General features: G+C 47.1%; 1 long non-coding RNA gene across 16 annotated transcripts in view; it reads left to right on the top strand.

Moving 5' to 3' along the window:
- Positions 1-6,000, top strand: part of LOC107209285 — a 36,208-nt gene that overhangs the window by 3,914 nt on the left and 26,294 nt on the right. Inside the window, exon 2 of one of the 16 annotated variants that reach the window (XR_004498941.1) lies at positions 1,766-1,836. The exons of the other annotated variants lie outside the window; for them this stretch is intronic. This is a non-coding gene — a long non-coding RNA (uncharacterized LOC107209285). The remainder of the gene's footprint in view (positions 1-1,765; positions 1,837-6,000) is intronic. 16 annotated transcript variants of the gene reach the window in all.

The raw sequence follows: 6,000 nt of genomic DNA, 5'->3' as shown, positions 1-6,000 counted from the left end.
AAAAAAAAAAAAAGAAAAGGAAAAAAAAAAAGCCAACCGCAAACAACTACAGGCTGGACTATCAACACATGCACCGAAGGGGAAAAAATATATAGTGTCCTGTGTAGGGTCGGCAGGGAACGCAAGCACACGCTAAAGCAAGTTGGGAAAGAATCCGAGCTAATCAGCAATCTCTTTCTCTCTCTCTCCTTCTCTCCCTCTCCCCCCCTCTCTCTCTCTCACTGCCCCTGAGATCCCAGCTCGAAAGAGGTACTCCACATTTTTTCATTACCAAAAATCCGTTGCAATAATCATTTGTTGCTAATTGAAACCCTTGGAGACATTTTTCCCCACCCCCTTCACAAACATGGCAACTTTTAGTCATGGGAAGCACGTTTAGTTTTATTTTATTAAAAAAAAAAAAAAAAATTACGGTTAGGAAAAGGCTGAATCTTTCACCCACGAGAAATATCAGCGAGTCAGCCCCCTTCCCCGGGATGGGAGGGGGGGAGTGGGGGGAACGGGACCCCGGTACAGTGAGGGCTTGGGAAAATTTGGAATACATTATACCGCATTTGGCAGGAGAATACTCTCCAACTAATGGATTCCTGCTCCTTTTTGTGTATGTGTGTGTATCAGTGTGGGGGGTTTCTGGAAAGAGGGGTGGTGGTCGTGGTGGTGGGGAGCCGAGCTTTTATTTTAAGAAACTGTTAGGGTAGGGAGTGTGTCATACTTGACAAATGGAACAAACGCTCTTCCATTTCTTGCTTGTCCTTGCCTTAAAACAGGAATTAAGTTAACCACAGTGCTGCATGTTAATTGCATGTTTACTGGGCTAATGAAAATTACAAAAGGGTTTTGCCACCTCGATCGGTGATGAAAAAGTATGAAGGCGATTGTCATTGCAGCCTTCGGGGAGGGCCCGGGGGGTGGGGGGGAAGGACCGGCCACGAACAATATTGATCAGAAGAAGGATAAATCTTTTAACTGCTTGTTAATACCATAAATATGGTCTACACAAGTTTCCACTCTTGTTAAGTCTAATCAGTACATGGAAGATGGAGACATAGCCCACTTGAATGAATTTTTATTATTGCCAGAGGGGTACTTACATCTGTGGGCTCCTTCCCCTCCTCAGTTTGAGCACCCCCCCGGCCCTCCTTCCAAAATCCCCCCTTGCAGAGGAGGATCGAGAAGGTGTGCAGAAAGCACAGGAGACAAATCCAAGCTTTTTTGTCCTTTCTTCATTTCTTCCCCAAATGCTCTTATTTTTGTAAAGCTGGACGGGTCATAGCGGGGAAAGCCTAAAGGGGGGAGCCCCCTGACCGACCCCCCCACCCCGCCCCCCTTTTTATTCTTGAGATCTCTGGATGAAAGGCTGACCCAGTAATTCAGTTTGATGATAACCATTTTCATGCTTGAAAACAATCTGCCAAATTAAACCTAAATGGAAAGAGCAGTGGGAAAGGTAGCGAGAGCATGGCATTTTGAAATCCCCCCCACCTCTCCGAAAGGGATTGTTTGGCCAAAGGAGGAGGGAAAGGCAATTAAATAGACTAAAGATGATTTAAATCCCAACCAAAAATAATTCCAGGGAGAAGTTTGCCCCCTCCGGTGTTGCCCAGCCCTGGATTTGAAAACTTTGGCCCAACTTGTGGCAATAGCTACAACTTTGCTCCTCAGGGGTCAGAGGTGAGGGCTATTTTAACCCTAAAAGCCTGCGAGTGACCAAGGTTGCGGCTGGGCTCGCAGCACTAATAGCCATAATTACCTCCTCCCCTTCCAGGGACATTCCTCGCAGCAGCAGTGTTAGACCTCGAATTGAAGAAAATCCTGGAGTTGAACATATCTTCGGGGGTAAATAACAGCAATATGAAGGAATTTCAGAGCTCTCCCTTTTGCTTGGGGGGATTGAAGCTTTTTTCCTTTTTTTTCCTCTTTTTTCCTTTTTTCCTCCTTTTTCTCCCTTGCCAGCATTCCCAAGGCGCTGGGTCTTTGTCTTAGAAGGAATGGAGTGTCTGAATGGTGTGAAAGGGACAGAGAGGGTTGCTTCAAATCGATTTTACTTGTCCTCTCTGTCTTTTCGGATCAACGCCCTTCAATGGACACATAGGTGCTCTTTCAACCAAAAACTTGTGCAACATTTTCTGCCTGTATTGGTGCTAAATACAATAAATGCTGGGCAGATTTTTTTTTCCTTTCTTTCCAAAGCAGAAAGCACCCTAATTAAATTGTTTTATATGGACAGTCAAGACAGACCAATTAAGTATGCATTAGTATAAAGATATATTCGAGAGATAAGCGCTCTATAGGAGCCCTGTCTAGGCAAGGTGTGGAAAGTGTCCTCTCGAAGAGAGGCTGTGAGCAGGGTTTCATATGGATTTTTCCCCTCCATTGCCTCCCATACTCCAGTAACGGGCTGAATAAGTTAGCGAAAAGCCATTAGTGAAAGTGGTTTCTAAACAAAGTTAACAGGTGGATGTAGCTGGTTTTACATTTGAATAACAGTCGCACATCTGTAATACACAGCCCTGGATTTATGAAGCGCCTGTGCAGGCAATGTCCATTTGCAGAGATAAACGCCTTCGACCTAGAGCTGAGGTGCAAACGCACACGCACGGGAATAAAATAAATATCTGGGCACCTCTGTGGGCTGCAGGACATGGTGTGAGTGAGCACACACAGACGATGCAGATATCACCGTGTAGCCATTGTGTGGAGGCACCCACACGGCAGCACTGCTGTCTCGGACCTCTCACCGGGTACAGCACACTCCTGGGCTAATTGCAAGGGGAGCCACTGGCTTTCCCAGGGGTGAAATAGCACATCAGGATAAAACATACACACACACACGCCAACTTCTCTTGCTGCCCATTTTATCACTCTGGGAAAGCTCTCTTTATGGTTAACCACAGGAAACGGGCTTTAAGCTCTTCTCCATTTCCATTATTATTATTATTATTATTTTTTCCTTCACTGCAGATTTTCCATGTCGTTCAAAAAAAGCACCCCAAACAAAAAACCAGACAAACAAACAAAAACCCCCTGAGCCCCCAGCCCTGCCTCAGCCTGGTGCTGGGACAGGGACGGGCAGAGCGGCGGGATGCGATGAGGAGGAGGGGGGAGGAGGGCTGGAAGTTGCTGGGGCACCCTCCATCCCTGGCCACGCCGTTCCCAGCGGCTGAGGCTGAGCTGTGGAGCGAGCCCTGTGCCCGAAGGTGCTGCAGGGTGCGAGCGGGGAATCGCCCTTTTGCCGTGACACTGCAGCGCAGAGAGAGGACGGGCTTTGGCTGGAGGGGTCGGGCAAGAGGGGCTCGGGGCTTTCGGGGGTGCAGAGCAGCCGTGCGGGGGCTGCCCGCTTTGAGCCCCATTTTCCAGCAGCGCTCTGCGTGTGCCAGCCCATCCCAGGGATGTGGGAGACGGGGATGTATAAGCCATTCCTTGCTTAGGTGCTTTAATGGCACGGTAAACAGGTTAGAAACAGACGTTTTTAAAGACTCAGTTTTTCTTTATTGGTCACCTTCGAGGATAAATCATAACAGACAGTATGGGGGGCAAAGAATTCATCTAAAGGAGATCTCAGCAAGTCACTACCCGGACAATAGTCCACCTCCTGTTGGGTTGCGTATTGATCAGGAGAGGAGCTGAGGATGTCGCCACACTAAATATTTACTGATCACACACAAATAGCCGCGACTTGAACGATTTTCTCCTGTGAGGAGAGCAGAGAGAGAAGGGTAAATCATTTTATTAGTGTGTATAAAGCAAAGAGCACACTCTGGCTTGGAGTGTTTTAAAATGTGTCTTCAGCTGGATGAAAAGAGTTAGGGAAATCGATATGGAGTGATTAGACGAACCAGTCGTGTCAAAGAGAGAGGCTGTGAATTTCATGGATTTGGTTATACCGGGAGGGGGAAAATATACCGAGAGATTAAAGGGAGGAACCCATTGTAGCAGAGCCAATGAAAAAATAATATCTAATCAGAGCCGGCAAAGGTAGGGACGGGATAAGACCCACATTTCTAAAGAATCACATCAGCTGGAGAGGGATCAGGGACACAGATGAAAGAGGCAAACGGGGGGAGAGCTGGAGAGTAGGAGCCTAGAAATGCTACAGAGCAAATCCAGGAGAGGCAGAGAAAAGTCGCCTCTGTGGAGCAAAGCTGAGATACCACGAAAATGGGGACAAAAGGCTCAGAAGCGAGGGAGAGGGCTGGAGTAACCGGGCGCCTGCCTTGGAGGTGAAGTTGAGGGGTCCCCAGCCCGTGTAGCCACCAGGCAGAGAGGGCTCTGACAGCACATCCAGCTCCCATCCGAGGGGTTTAAATCCTTCTCCTACAAGTTTGTTCTCCCCTCTCCTTCCCGCCCCCCTCCCTCCCCACAAGCAAATGTGGTGAGTAAAATGGATTTTAGCGTTTAACCACCTCGTTTTATCCACGTAATGACAAGGCTCGTAATATGTAATCTACAGATTACTGCCATTCGAGGGTGACCACAAGTGGCATAAAAAAAAAATTAAAAAAAAAATAAAATAATGCAGCATTTCTGCAAATGACAAAATGACTAAAATCAGCCCTTGCTTTAAGTATTGAAGTTGGGGAGTTGCTGCTGCAGGATTTTATCGGTCGAAGAGAGCAATTTAGCCGTGGCTCAGGTACAGCCCTGGGGTGTCTCGGCGGATTAAAGAAAACTTTGCTGGAGACAAGCAAATATCTGAGTGCCAAAGGGCAGAAAGCTGGGACTAGGACAGGGCTTTGCCATGCGACGTTAAAATACGTTCTGTGGGGATGCTCGGGATTATTATTATTATTATTTTGCCTCGAATCCGTGATGGTTGGCCCGTGTTCACATGCTACCTTCTCTCCGCGTATTTGTCTTTAGCAGAAAATAGGATGCGACTGCAGAGAGCTAAGTCAGAGCAGCGAGAGAAAGCTTGAACCGCACTTTAAATGATGCTGATTGCTGGGAGGGAGGAAAGACATCCCAAGCTAGGAACCGAGGAGTAAAACTGATGTGAAAACAGCTTTTCACTTCTCCTCCAAGTGCTAATTTTGCTACTGTAAACAAACACTGAAGTTAGAAACAGCTGCAAATAGCCTGCCGGGCACCCAGGGCTCAGGGACCGGAGGGGGTTGACTTTTGTTCATCTCTCGGGCTGAATTTTCCCCCAGCTTTATTTTTTTGTTGTTGTTTTTTTGTTTTTATTTTTTACCCCGAAATCAGGGGGCTGATGCTGATTTCATGTGTGGAGAAGGGACAAAGTACAGGCGCACTGAGAGCGTTCCATGAGAGCCCATGGAGCGCAGGCAGCTCGGCTGGATCACTAATGCAACAGGAAACCTCGGGACAGACCCAGCCTAATTAACAGTTTTCCATAGCTGAAGCGATTTTTAAGAATCCCAGTGGATTAGCCCAATATGTTCAGGTGTGAGGCTACGAGGGCCTATAACTCCTTTCACTATAATCTTATAACCTCCTTACCTAATTCCTTAGATTGCAGATAGGAAGAGTCTGACCCTGGAGGTCGTAAAGAGCTGGGTTTCATTAACCCTTCCCTCCCCGGCGCCGCTCCAAGGTTAACTGCGCCGGGCTGTGTGCTCGGGGGAGCGAGGGAGGGCGGCCAGGAGAAAGGGATTTGCAAGAGGGGTCGATCCGACGGGAGGGCAAGGCTTAAAATGATTTCTGCTCCCTTCATTCCCTCCCTTCAGCCAAAGGAAATATGGAAATAGGGGAATTTTTCTCCTTCCCATGCATCCGGAGGTGCGTAAATGTACGGATGTTTGTGAGGCAATTCATCCCCTTCACACCATTTCATTATTGTTTATTATTTTTTAAATTATTTTTTTTTTCTTCAAACGTGGAGGAAATGAAACATTCTAGAACCATCAGCAAAAAGCAAAGCAATCTCCATCTTTAGGACTAGCACCAATCTCTTGAGCTTCTTGTCCACAGTAGAGCTGTAATCTTTAAAGAAAAAAAAAAAATCTAGAAAAGCTTCTCAGACTGTATTTGCCTGGGAAC

Source organism: Parus major, chromosome 10 (assembly GCF_001522545.3).
Source record: "Parus major isolate Abel chromosome 10, Parus_major1.1, whole genome shotgun sequence".
In the NCBI taxonomy this organism is placed as follows: Eukaryota; Metazoa; Chordata; class Aves; order Passeriformes; family Paridae; genus Parus; species Parus major.
The sequence above is the reverse complement of the archived record's forward strand: the minus strand, read 5'-3'. Positions and strand labels throughout refer to the sequence as shown.